This window comes from Macrobrachium rosenbergii, chromosome 9 (genome assembly GCF_040412425.1).
Source record: "Macrobrachium rosenbergii isolate ZJJX-2024 chromosome 9, ASM4041242v1, whole genome shotgun sequence".
In the NCBI taxonomy this organism is placed as follows: domain Eukaryota; kingdom Metazoa; phylum Arthropoda; class Malacostraca; order Decapoda; family Palaemonidae; genus Macrobrachium; species Macrobrachium rosenbergii.
The window spans coordinates 50,261,108-50,276,107 of NC_089749.1; the positions used below are offsets into that span (position 1 = coordinate 50,261,108).

Here is a 15,000-nt window from a genome sequence, read left to right on the forward strand (position 1 = left end):
AAAGTTGACCAAAGGTTGAAAATTTTTGTAGTCAACGTACGGGTGTACGTCCACTGTCACCCGACAGATAATTTAGTTTCATTTGACGATACGTCCAGTCGGCGTTTAAGGGTTAAACATGTCATACTTTATTCTAAAAACAATCATAACACTCATTACAGAATGCTGTTGATGTTGGTGCACTCAAGCTTACAGAGTAAAATGGTTCTTCGATTTTCCTGAAAACCTTAGGATGCTTACTAAAAAGATGCTTTTCAGTTTCCATCATTTAAGGACATAAAGTCTTTGTCTGCTATAATTTCAACAAGTCTTCCTGAATAGGAATAGTATGGTATTAGTAAGAATCATTGACCAATTTGACTGAAACTATGTTCCAACAATTCACAGATCATCAGTTTTGTTTAAAAGTGGACATAACAAATGTGTCCAGTGGTTTCTATATTCTATTACAAGTATTATGAGTAACATATTTAAATATGTTTTTTGATAGCGTAGTCGCTTGTTTCGTCCTCAAGGAGTTACCTTCTATGGTCTACCAGTTCCATGGTGACCAAAACCATTATCAAAAAGAATCTCTTCTGTTGGGCTTTTAATAGGTACGGCAGGTCGTAATGATTAACATTCTTAACATGTGATGAGTATATAATGGACTCAAAGATAAGAGGGGCATTCTCTCTTCTCATCTTCAGCGAAGCTGAACCCAGTTTTTCCGTCAAAAGAGCCTGCAAGAAAGAGAAGTGGCTATTGCGCATGTGCATCCGCCCTCTTGTTTACAACCAGGCCGTTAAAAGACCAAGGAGCCATTACTCTCCGTTTGGTCTATAGTGAACAGTTCACATCGTTACCAGCACTCCGAAAAAAGTCGATTTTTTTCTCTGTTTTCATTATCAAGGATAAGGTTTCCCTAGGAGTCACAGCTAACATCCCAGAAGGTCCTATTTCCCTACAGCCTAGCACAAACTAACTACTCTCCCTACAAAGGCTGAGAATGATTGTAGTTTTCTCTTTAAAAAGGCAAATCCACACACTTTCCATAGGTCACATGATGTCAGGAAAGTAAGTGCGTCGTTGGCATTCTTCAGAAATGTCTCTTTCGAAAAAGTCTCCAAATGTACAGGGTGGTCATCAGTTAAATTACTTCACATACCAAACAAATCGACTACACCGCATCAATAGGTGCATGTATTAGTTCTAACCCCTAGGTCCTACGGCAGAAAACCAGGGTCTTATTGACGGTGAGTATGCTAACTATCGCCGGGGAGAAGGGGTGGCTGCACAACCAAACCCAGCATTCTTAGGTGTGCTTCACTGTAGAGCTACATCCTAAAACAATTTCTGTAAGTAGTTTCTTGTTCCTAGTATCAAACCTTGAAGAGAAAAACCCAATAATCTTTAAAGTTGATTGCTCAAAAAAATTCTATGGCTTCAGATAGGGTTCAAGAATGTGTCCACGAAATATTATGCTAAAATTTTGTATTTCTCTAGTTATGGCCTAAAATGTAAACAATAACTATATACCCATAAAGCACCAGTAGCGCAAATGATTTAGTCTGGTATAGTTTTTGCGATATATATTACGTAAAACTTCCTTTGAAATGAAATGTATAATGTCAATAATATCTACTCGGCTTTTTTAGTTATTCCTAGCCATGACAAACACACGTCATACCATGACGCGACTGGCCGAGAGTTGCCTATAAACTTCCAAGCTAGAAGGACACATTTTTCATGCTCGCTAGCCTTGACTGAACTCTGTATTTTTCTGCGTGTTTTTTTTTTTCACCGTGCCTAAAAAGGTCCAAGAGTTCACTTCATGCTTCTAGAATGCGGAAAAGCCAAGTGGAAAAGTCAGGCGAGAAGTAGAAGAAAGAGTTCAAGAAATTAGTGCCATAGAGGGGAATGGAGCGACGGAGAGAGAGAGAGCTGTCGCCCATCAAACGCAGCGCAGGCAGCGATCTCTGCTGACCAGAGACCAACCACATCCACCCTAAACGCCTCTTTATTTGTTCATCACTACCAAAGGGCAAAAGATATTTTAGAAAAAGAAAGCAGTAGCTCGAGGTTGATATTATAGACGATCCTGAAAATAAAATGATCATAATAAGTGAAGCAAGACTTGATGAATTACTTGAATCACGAATCCCTAACTGTGAATGTAGTGATTCCCAGGATCCATTGGCAAGGGATGGATTCGAGACACTAATAAAAAAGTGTAGGCAACTATGATGCCTAGAGTAATACCTTTGCAGCAAGATCAGACAGGGGACCAGGAACCTAAAATTTATAAGAATGTGTCTTAGGCACATAAATAATCAATTAATATTCTTATTTATAATCATTTTGCATTAATTAATACCCAAAAATAAAAATTAAAACCATAGAATTAATTGTAACACAGTGTTTGAAGTATTTTTACTTTTTTATGTAACTAAAACTTTGAACACCATTTTCTCAAAACATGTTTTTCGCTTTAAAATGCATCTCCTCCCCTTAGTATTGGACCAATCTAAATGAAATTTTAAATATAACATGGGGAAACATGGTAGATTAAAACAAAGCCGGGGATTTTAATATTTTTAGTTTCTGATTTTGGCAATTTTTTTTCTGTAATTTTTTCAGGAAAATTTCATTAAAAAAAAAAATTCATATCTCAAAAATAATTGAAAAAATAAAAATCCGGCTTTGTATCAAGGTCCATATGTTTATACGTGGTTCAAATCTCATCCCTTAAAACCAAAAAGCAAAGGAGGAGATGCATTTTGAAAATGGCCATTTTTGGCGAAAAATGCTCTGGCCACAAAACCTAAGGTCACTGAACAAAAATTTTTTCCCAGAAGTTCCACACAATATCCTTCAACAAACCCCTATATATCAACAACCTGGTCGTTAAAAGTCGGAAACCGGCCGATCCCTTAATGTTTTGTAAACTGTCACAAAATAGTATGTCAATCAGAAACAGTCAAACACAAAGGAGAACCTCTCTCTCTCTTCACTAGCATGCATCTTAGCAGGAACACATTCAAAACACTTTCCCTGGACCATTCACTTACAAAGAGAATATTTACCTATTGTGTAATGACATTTCCAGCTTGAACATAGTGGCCTCTGTTCAACATCTGCCTATATAAGAATATTATGCATGACGAACTTATTGTGATTAAAATATCTTTTTTAATAAGTGTTATAAACACAAATGTTGCTCAACTGTACTGCTTTCCAGACCTTATAATTTTGGGTGAATTTTCCAGTTTTGACAGATGAGAGGAAAAACTGAGTTGGGTATAATTATCAAACAGACAAGCAACTGATGTTCTACCATCAGTGCGCATCATTCTTTCTGGTTTCCTTGTTATAAGATACAAATTCATTTTTATACAATATGTAATGCATGTTGAGTATTTTCAAAGAAAAAGTTATTTCCATGACAAAAATTTGGCAAAAATAGTTTTACAGAGAATATTTTGTTATTATAAACATTAAAAACCAAGCACTTACATTCTGCATCTATATACCCAATTTGCACCCACTCTCCTCTTACGTTAGTACACCTGGAAACATCCTGGAAGTCTCCTCGTGTGATTGTAATGAGTCCCATTAAAATTGCATCCTGCAATGATGGTTAACATCAAGTGGCATCCTTTGAAGTTTCCTTTATATGCATCAGTCCACTTTATCCTTGCAATGCTATCTCAACATATGAAGCATAATTATACCACACTGTAAAGATATTATTAACTCACCTGGCAGCATGTGACCTGTAAATAATCAGAGAAGGTCAAATAAATACGTCATTTCATCCCACTGGTACTTCTCAATATTCTATCTATCTATATTTTTCAGTACTGTATCAGAGCATATTCACCACATACAAATCTCACAAGTCCTCCTAAATATTCATTTTGATTGAGTCTCAAGTAACTGTAAGCTCATGAGTAAGTTACCCTAATTTGGCATTTTATTCTACAGCCAATCACTAGCAATATAGTCCAGTAAAGTTACTAAAGTTTACTATTTTGCTGATCAAGAATAGACATGCCAACTATACACAAACGCAGGTAATTCTTATAACAATGAGCTAAATACATTTTAGCATAAAAAAATGATCTTGTTGACAATATAACTGAAATAAAAGTATTCCCCCTTCTCCTCTGGACAAAAATGCCTTTGCTATGAAGTAGATTCCTTTGTAGCATGATACGAAAGACCTCATACAGTACTTGAGAAAATGCAGTAAAAACTCATCAGTATGAGAAATGAACTCAACAGAACTGCTTTCACATGCCTCAAAATAAGTGTAACTTACTGGCAATAATACTATTAAAAGTAAAAACTGATTTTTACGAAAAACTTCAAATGATAATGAGTTTATTAAATACAACTTTGCAAAGGTGAAATAGGAAACCTACAATGACTCAATTTGAGTAATGATTAAGGAAAAATCTAAACAAGGTGATTTATTTACAGTCAGGGATTACAACACCGGTGGGGACCCAGTTGTTTCGAGAGGCACACGTTGCTTCTTGACAGTCAGCAAGGACACTTGTTTCATTCACTTTATACCAGACTTTTACCAATATGTTTTGAAAAGAGTCATAATAACTACTTGCATACTTATAGTTACCATAATCTTGCAAACCAATGTCAATAACATAATTCCAACAGCCTGGAAAATATTTCATGTCAGGTTCTGATAACAACAAATAGAACAAAAAAACAATAGAATTGAAGTAACATAAAAAAATGCCATTTTTTCATAATTAAACAAAATACTGTACAGTAGTAGGAAGTCTGGGGCAAAGTATCACTCACTGCAGTAATGTTAGCCCAGTGGACCCAGATAAGTATTTCATATTCTTATGCCAAAACCAGATGAAGAGGAACAGATCGTTTATTTCTATGCCCTTTCTCACTCCCTCCTTACTTCTCTTATACCTTCTTAAAAAGACTTCCATTTTGAAATAATACATTTAAAAGGAGCTCACAATTTGGATCCAAGTTGTCTGTTTGCAACCAGCTTCCATTTAAACAGACATAGCCCACGCAATCATCCTTGTAAATTGGTTGGCCGTGATGGTACCACGTCATGTTGTATTCACAGCCTGCAAGGGCAACAACTGAATGACTTATGAAGACCATGAGGTAAATACATCAGAGAATACCTTTTCTATATCATTTTGCTTTATACATCCACTTATCTGCTTAGTGAAATTTGATCATCATTAAAGGTCAAAATCAATATCAAATACTGTATTACAAAATATTTAGAAAAGGTCAGGCACTTACAGTCTTGCTTGATTTCTTCAGTGAGGTTTACGGTGTCTCGGCCTATACACACAAACATTACACATCTAGCAGTGTAGAGTGAGTTACCGAGGGATGTATAGCCGTCAATACTACTGTAATACTCACTTTGCCACTGAATGTTCATGAACCACCAGGGGAACTGATAAAATCCACATTATCCCGGTAGAAATAGTAAGTATCCCAACCTTTAATGTTGACTCTGCAGCCTGTGCAATTAAGAGACCAAACTTATCAAACTTTACCCAATATCCATCACTGAAATTATACATACATATATACATACATACTTACATACACACAAATACAGTGTGCGTATATGTGTGTGTGTGTATATATATATATATATATATATATATATATATATATATATATATATATATATATATATATATATATATATATTATATGTTTTATATATATATATATATATATATATTATATATTTTATATATATATGTATATATATATATATATATATATATATATATATATATATATATATATATATATATATATATATATATATATATTATATATATACATATACATATATACATTATATATATACATATACATATATATATTATATATATACATATATATATATATATATATATATATATATATATATATATATATATATATATATATATATATATATATACATATATATATATATACATACATATATATATACATATACATATACATATATATATATACATATATATATATATATATATATATATATATATATATATATATATATATATATATATATATATATATATATATATATATATATATATATATATATATATATATATATATATAACCTTTCAATGTACTTTATTATTATGCTGATGTTTCAGGACCATATGTCAAAATTTCAAAAGCTATAAATTAAAAAGACAACAGTATTTAAAATAGACTTACCAAACCTGGGTTCTAATTTTTATAGCCATTGTTTCTTTTAATTTTAGTTAAATTCTTTGTCTACCCTCTTCCACAGGGCCTTTAGTTTAACATCTGATTGAAATGGTTTTCACGAGGAAATTCTATATCTCCACCAATATTTTATTAATAAATGTTTCCATCTGAGCTCTTTTACAAAACATTTGTGCAAATTTTTAAATAATATTTTTCAAACCAAAATTCAGAATACCAATAGTACCTACACTATCTTTCTATGCAAGTGTCCCGCTTATCTACGATAGACATTTTTACTGAAGATTTACGACAAATAATAAACAAATATTTGCCGGCTGTCGAATTGAAACTAATACCTAATAATCCAATGATGGTCAAGTCTCTGTTTAAATATAAAGTCTGCACCCTTTGATGACCTCAGGAATCATATACCTGTTTAATTGCCCCAGATGTGACCTGGGGAAGTAGGTGGGCTCCACTCGTAGGTTGTTGAAGGTGAGATTAGACTCTCATCGTGACGTAAGTTACCGGATGGGTGCTAAATTATCAAACCCCGAATTTTCATGCATAAGAGACGACGGAAAAAAATGCAGATATAACATCAATTACAAGGATTTCAAAATAATAGGCAAAGCTCCGAATGACCACCAACTGTCAATACTACAATCTCTTTTTATTAAACAACTAGTTCCCCAATTAAATACTCAGTCCACGTCAACACCTCTATACCTCTCGTGAGTTCCGTTGGAACCAAACGGACCCTGAATGTCACTCAGCTTTTGCCTTCAGCACTATTTTGGTATTCATTGTTCCTTTCTGTTACGTTTTCTTTTTTATACTTTTATGTAAAATTTCTTTTTTTCTAGTTTTAAAATCTGAGACTTTTTTAATTCTGTTGTCTTTTAATTTATAGCTTTGAAAATGGGACACATGGTCCTGAAACATCAGCATAATAAAGTACACTGAAAGGAAATACAAGGAATTCTCCTTCTCCCAAACTCGTTGCTGTTCATCAGGTTTAAAGCAACTACTTTCGACTTTCATTATACATATATATACATATATACACATATTATACATATATATATATATATATATATATATATATATATATATATATATATATATATATATATATATATATATATATATATTGTTAGGTTTTTTGGTTGTTAAACTGAAACAACCTTGTTTAGTTTGTTAACCTGCACTCCTGTTTTGTGAGAGGAGGGAGAGTTATGTTGTCTCTTTTTGTTTTTTCTTCCTTAGTCAGGTTTTGGAAGGCAGATCGACAGGTTCTCGTGATGCAGTCGAGAGCAAGCAGCAGCACTTTTTGATACGGCAGGTGTGGGTCACCTGCTGATGTCAGGAGAGGACGTCAACCCAGCTCCCGAGGTCGAGGTGGTGACCAAAACCATGGTTACCAGTTTTGAGAGATATTATGCTTCTAGGGCAGCGAAGTGGCTGTCGCATCGTCTCTGTCGTGGCCTTTGGTGATGTCTCTTGAAAACACGATGGTCGACCTCGAGGATCGTGGATTGGGCCTTTCGATGATTACTGTTTATGATATTTTGGATGATTACTGTTTATGATATTTCATTTAGATATGTTGGAGGAGCAGTGTATGGCTCTTGAGTAATCATTACGTTGGTTTATTTCACTGTGGTGTATGTTGTTCATTACCTGTTTATTTATTAGTGAGGAGCAAGAGTATGGCTCATGATGTTAGTGATTTGTGATGAGCAAGTATATGGCTCATAATATTGTTATTGGTAATTGTTATTGTAATTTATGACAAGCAAGTGTATGATTCGTATTATTGATCATTGATAAGGAATTATTGGTAATGAATAAGTGTTTAAATGGTCCTTGGTTCGTTTATTGCTGCTGTGTAATGTTTATTTATTCTGATTGTTTAGTTGAAGTTAATTGACTTTATTTATATTTTATGATAATGACCATTTATGTCTCTGTGCTTTCAAAACCTGGACTTAATGTAATTAATGTAAATAATTTAGTTAATAAATTAGGTTTAAGACATCAGTATTTTCTTTTTGCTTCCTCCTCCTTGGGTTGTTGCAGTCCATCAGTCCATTCAGTCCCAATTTTATTTAGAGTTTATGAATCTGGTGGTCACGAGAAAAGTGACCATGACAAAATCTATCTATATATATATATATATATATATATATATATATATATATATATATATATATATATATATATATATATATATATATATATATATATATATATATATATATATATATATATATATATATATATATATATATATATATATATATATATATATATATATATATATATATATATATATATATATATATATATATATATATATATATATATATATATAATATATATATATATATATATATATATATATATATATATATATATATATATATATATATATATATATATATATATATATAATTATATATTTCTGAGTTCAGTCCCGTGTCAGCCAGTGAAATTCCATTACAGCACGAATTTCTAGGTATAACAATGCTAGATATACCAGAGAAAAGAGCTTTCAGGAAAGCTGGGGTTATTACTACAGTGGCGTCTTCTAGGAAGACGTCGGTATAAAAGAAGGTGAGTGAAATATCACTACCACGGATACCCACTCGAAAGATCTCTCCCTACCAAAATCCCGGAACAGAGCGGTGAGCCGTTACAGCCCCGCACTCAACACCCGCCAGGGCGGCGACACCAGCGCCACCTACCTCATTCCATTTTCTAGCACGTGACTGCATCCGTTTCTTTTGTGTGCTCGTCTCTCTTTATTTGGGTTTTCTGCATCTGATGGCATCGAGCAGCTTTACCATCTCTAAGTTAAGTACCATCTTCTTGTGGGGTTTTGTTCTATTTTTGGCTGTTATGGTCTCGTATTTTCATAAATATTGAGATCTTATTATGCGCATGGCGTCCCCCGCCATAACATGCAGGATTTACTCCCTCTGTTCTTTTCTGTTGGAGTTGTCTCCTCGTCGTTATAGATAGATTTTGACCCTTGGTTCCCTTCCTGGTGGTTCCTTGCGGTGGCTCCCCCTTTTTGTTTACGAAATTACATTTCATTGGCCTATCGGCCTTTGTTAGGGTGATGCCCCGTCCAAGTACCCCCAGGTTGGGTTCCTTTTTATTTTTGGTCTCAAGTAGGCTAATTATTTTATGCTTGGAGATGGTGCTCTCTTTTATTTTTTAGTTTATTTATTTTATTTGTTTTATTTTTTTGTTGTTTACCTCTGGGTGGTAGCGGCAGCCTCAGATCTAACCGCTTCCCCGAGGTAGGCTACGCTCCCTATTGAGCACATTTTGGTTCTAATCTTTATGTGTGATGGTATTTTGTGGTGTAGGCTTGTTTGCTTCCATCCCTGCCCTGGGGGTGGAGATCAGGTTGAGGGAGTTTTGGTTGCTGTTTCCTCCGGGGTCGTTTTTGGTGGGCAGAGTGAGCCCCCTTAGTTCTCTTCCTCCATTTGGGGAATCGAGTTCTTTGGATGTGTTTCCTCTAGGCTAGTCGCCTCCTTGCCCCCTTCTCGATCCCGGTTGGTTCTCGGCACAAAATTTCTCTCCCTGTTGCTTCCTCCTCCCTTCTGCACTCCTCCCTTTTTCCTAGCCTATACTAGGTTAGGTCCATATTAGGCTTCGCCTAGGAAGGAGTCGGCTTCAGGTTCGCGTAGCTCCCAGTTGTAGAGGCTACCCTTCCAAGTTTCCTTTTCTTGGAGGGATGGATGCAGTTGAGCGGGTGATATGTTTCTCCCTGTCTCCTGTTCCTTCCTGGTAGCCTACTTCTCTCCCCTCCTCCCCTCCCCTTCCCCCAGCCTTGCTCTACTCTCGCGGGTGGCGCTAGATGGCGTTTTCTCCGAGTTCAGGGACTCCTCCTATTGGTAGAGGATTCGCTCCTCCCATACCGTCCCTAAGCATCGCTGTGTTGGGGTTGGTGGTTTGTTTGCTCGAACGTGTTCGAGTCACTATCCATACCTCTCGTCTCCCCGTCGGGTTACGTAGATAGGTAAAATATAATTGCTCCGTCTTATGTTATGAACATACGAGGCACTTTGCCCGTCTTGTTTCTCCGGCGGGAAGTATGGGCGGAAGGTTTTACATTTTATAAGAGGAGCGGATCCCTCCGGTCTCCGGAGTATTTACCGTCACTTGTTATTGTTATTATTATTATTTTTCATTAATTTTAGATAAATCTGTTTATCTACAGAGTACTCTCCTTTATTTATTTTATATACGTGAGTCGGTCCTACACCCGGGGCTCCGCGTTATTTTTCTGGCAGCCCTTATGGTTAGTTCTGGTTTCTCGTTCCTTCATTCCCGGAGTCCTCCAGGGTCTGAAAGATCTTACCTTCCACTCTGTGTATTTAGAGCTTATTGGCCCAGTTTATGATAAGGGAGTTCTTCTCCGCGAGTATTCCGGTTGTAGTTGAGTTTCCCGGCCTTGCCAGCTTTAGATTGCTTAGGGTGGGAGGTTCATGTACTTTTCTACTTACAGACTGTTCGCTGTGAGGAGCGGGGTGTACCGCCTCCTTCAACAACCCTACGGGCACGTGGTGTATGCGGACCCACGCTGGTTGTGCGGTTCGACTGGATGACCTGGTTGTTTGGCACCCTGATGGTTGTGAGGTTTGCTTTGCTCTCTGCGCACAACCGTCCAGGATGAGTCGGTAAGTGACAGTCTTTTTCTCCCGTTTTATGCTCCTCATTATTGTATATTGTTTATGAGTTCCCGGTCTGGCTTTTTCATTCTTAGCTAATTGTTGGTTTTCTTACAGGCGGACAAGCTTCCAAGAAGTCTGCCTTGGAATCCCTCCGGGCCTGGGTGGCTGGGTTCGGCAGGAATGTTCCGTCAGGAAGCCCTCGTCCTCGGCGCCAGGTTGAGGACTTGCTTTACCCTGCGCGCGCACGGTGGCGGCGCCGCAGTGCCTGAAGATCTTGCCACCCCAATCATCCAGCAAATCCGGGATGCGACCCAGCCACCCCAAGTGGATATCCTCTCGCTGAGTCTCTCGGAGGATGTAGCCGCCTTGGATCTCAACCTGGAACCAATGAATACAGAGCAGGACCAGGTGGTAAGTGGTGAGGTAAGTGAGGTTGTTGGGGCGGGCCCCCTCTGTTTGACTCCCCTGCTTCATCCGTATCTTCTTTGCAGGTTTCATGAAGTCTTCTCCTTGGGTGATAGAGCTCCGTCTGCTATCCCCAAGTTGAAGTTGAAGACTTCATGGAAGGCAAAGGGCTACAAGTCCTCGACTTCCAAGGCATCGCCCCTTCCCCGTCGAAGGCTAAGGTTTCAGGACCTGTAGCCTCCGGGAGCAAGTCTGGTTCCTCCAGCAAAGCGCGAGTAAGAGGGCTGCAAACCAAGCCCTCCTCGCCAGCCTGCTTTTGATGCAGAGGCCTTTGCCAATCAACTTTATAAAAGTTTTTACAGAGGACCTAGATTCCAGATTTGACAAGATAACTGAGAAGTTGGCCAGTCATGATAACATACTGGCAGGAATGGCTCCCCACCCCCAGCCGAACCACAGTATGTTATCCCCGACACTGCGGACCTCCGCCCGTTCGATGTCGGTAACCCTTGGTGCAGCGCGCTCCGGGCCATCAACATGATGGCAAGCTTACAGTTGAGGGTCTTGGCACGAGACGGTTGGAGAATTGGAGTTCTTCCCCCCCGATCTCTTGCCCCCTTACCCAGGCTTCGTGAGGCTCACAGAGGAAGCTTGGATTCGGTCAGACAAGGTTCCTAGGGAGACTGTCATCGTCCCTAGGGACCAAGCTCAGTCGGCTCTCCTGCGCACTCTGACGGAGTGGCAGGCAGAAAACACAAAGTTGACCCCTTTCAGGGCAACTTTACGATGTTCGCCCTGGGGAGAAGACCTACCCACCCCTTGCTTGGACAAAGTCGCTCTGGCTCACGGCCCGAGCATGCCGATGGTAATCCGTTACCACAGTTAAGGGAAACAGACCCTACTTCCCTGGTATTCCCAGGAAGTAATGAGTTCTGGGTGGACGCCCCGTCCACTTTCACTGTCGGGAAGCTGGACCCCTTCTGCGCTTCCACGCAATTCAGTGAGCAGCTCCCCAAGCTGCCGGAATCCTTATTGAAGGCGGAGTTTGAGGCCCGGACTAAGTTAGCCCGGTCCTTGAGCTCTGGCTGCCTTACAGAAAGCTACTGCTGTCTCCTGCTCGGACGAGCCATTCTTCCAAGTTTTGGCTAAGTCCTTGCTGGCTGAGCTTCCAGTCGGACTTGTTTGAGTTTATCATGGCCAGACTGGAATGCAGGAAGTTCATCTTCGCCGATGCTACTATCCGCCACGAGCCTAACAAGCTCGTTAAAAGCTCGATCTGGGGACCTAACCTCTTCCCTGAAGAGGTCACAAGCGTTATGGCCGAGGCTACACGGGCCAATCAGAGTCTGCGCTCTCGCTGGGGCATTTCTGCCTATAAGCGCAAGACCCCAGAATCGGCGGCCCCCAGACGAGAGGAGGCAAACGTTTTTCAGGAGGCATAAGAGGCCCCACCATCAGGCGGTAGTCCAAGCCGTCCCGGTCTCGGCAGTAGCCCAGCCTTCTACCTCCAAGGCTCACCCTCAACAATATGTGCTGGTCCAACCAGCTGCACCCTCTTATGTGGCTTCACCAGCGTACAACCCCACATATGAGGGCCGTGGATACTTTCACGGCCTTAATAGGGTTGCAAGAGGAGGAAGAGGCAAAGTCCCTCATAGAGGAAAGCCCAACACCACCCCAAGGGGAAGGCCTGGACGTGGTAGGGGGAATAAACCCGCTCCCTCCCACTGAGAGAACCCAGGTAGGTGGTCGCCTGTATTGGTTCAGGGACCAATGGACCTTCAGCCCTTGGGCACACAGCATTGTGTCCAAAGGACTAGGGTGGAGCTGGATCAAGAACCCTCCTCCTCTAACCAGATTTTACCAGCCACCCACATCAATCCTACAGGATTACGTAACAGAATTGCTCAACAAACGAGCAATAAAGAAAGTAAGGCACCTAAAGTTTCAAGGCAGGTTATTCACTGTTCCCAAAAAGACTCCGATCAGCAAAGAGTGATCCTGGATCTGTCGCGTCTAAATCTCTACATAAAATGCGACAAATTTCGCATGCTTACGGTAGCTCAGGTGCGGACTCTACTTCGCGTGGAGCCGTCACCACCTCTATCGATCTTTCAGACGCTTATTATCACGTCCCGATTGCGCGGAACTTCTCTCAGTTCCTCGGTTTCAGACTCGGGAATCAAGCCTACTCCTTCAGGGTCATGCCCTTCGGTCTGAACATTGCGCCCAGGGTATTCACCAAGCTGGCGGACACGGTAGTGCAACAACTCCGGTCTCGAGGATATCCCTAGCAGCGTGCCTGGGCGATTGGATAATTTGGGCACCAACTGTTCCGGAGTGTCAGAAGGCTACGTCCATAGTCATCAATTTCCTGGAGTCGCTTAGGTTTTCAGCTGAACAGAGAGAAGTCCCGCCTGACTCCGAGTCCCGGTTTCAGTGGCTGGGTCTCCAGTGGGATCTGTCCTCTCACACGTTATCTCTCCCGCCTCCCAAGAGGAAAGAGATAGCATCTCTCACCAGGAGATTCCTCAAAATCCATCGGCATCCCACCGATCCCAAGAAAGAGTCCTTGGGTCTCTTCAATTTGCCTCAGTGACAGACCTGCTCTTAAAAGCGAAATTAAAAGACATAAACAGAGTGTGGCGGAGTCGAGCAAATGTCAAGCTCAGAGACAAGGTCTCCTCTATCCCTCGAATCTTAAAGACAAGACTGCGGCCTTGGACCACAGTCAGAGGCCTGTCCAAAACAGTTCCTTCAATTTCCCCCTCCGGCACTAGTTGTCCACACACACGCTTCCCTAAGCGGCTGGGGATATTCACCAAAACAGAAAGTACAAGGAACGTGGTCCACAATGTTTCAGCAGTTCCATATAAATACCCTGGAAGCTATGGCGGTCTTTCTAACTCTGAAGAAAATCCGCCCCCCCAACCAGATTCATATCAGGCTGGTGTTGACAGCGCAGTGGTAGTTCATTGCATCAACAGGGGGCGGCTCCAAATCAGGTCGAGTAAACCAAGTAATGGTTGCTATCTTCTCCCTGGCGAACAAGCACGGCTGGCACCTGTCAGCCACCCACCTATCGGGGTGCGGAACGTGGTGGCGGATTCCCTGTCCAGGGCTACCCCGTTGGAGACGGAGTGGTCCCTGGACATGGAATCTTTCAAATGGATTTGCCGTTCCGGGTTCGGGCCTCCAAGTGGATCTGTTCGCAACGGAGAGAGCAACTTCAAGCTCCCCTGTTCGTGGCCCCTAACCTGGACCCTCAGGCGTTCGCCACAGACGCAATGACAGTAGATTGGAACAATTGGGAGAAAGATTTATCTGTTCCCTCCAATAAATTTACTGCTGAAAGTATTACACAAACTCAGGACATTCAAGGGTCAACCAGCCCTAGTAGCCCCTACTGGCCGAAGAGCAATTGGTTCCCTCTCCTTCAGGAACTGGGATTACGGAGTCTTGGAGTTCCCAAGCCCATTCTGACCCAGACAGTACAAACCAAGACTGTGTCAGCTTCCTCAAGAATTCAGAATGCCCTAGTTTTATGGACTTTATAAAATTCGCAGCCCAAAAAGGAGCGAACATTGACCCTGTCAACACTCTGTTTTTAGAATCAGATAAAAGAGATTCTACTCTTAGACAGTATGACTCAGCAGTAAAAAAATTAGCC

General features: G+C 40.2%; 1 protein-coding gene and 1 long non-coding RNA gene across 2 annotated transcripts in view; both read right to left on the reverse strand.

Annotated features, from left to right (window-relative positions):
• The window catches only part of LOC136841781 (mucin-2-like), a 244,327-nt gene that overhangs the window by 90,746 nt on the left and 138,581 nt on the right, over nt 1–15,000 (reverse strand). The gene's annotated exons all lie outside the window — the stretch shown is intronic.
• On the reverse strand, nt 4,470–5,472 carry LOC136842115 (uncharacterized). Its single transcript, XR_010854177.1, has 3 exons — nt 5,284–5,472; nt 4,983–5,099; nt 4,470–4,663 (listed from the first exon to the last, which is right to left on the reverse strand). It is a non-coding gene; the product is annotated as an uncharacterized lncRNA (long non-coding RNA).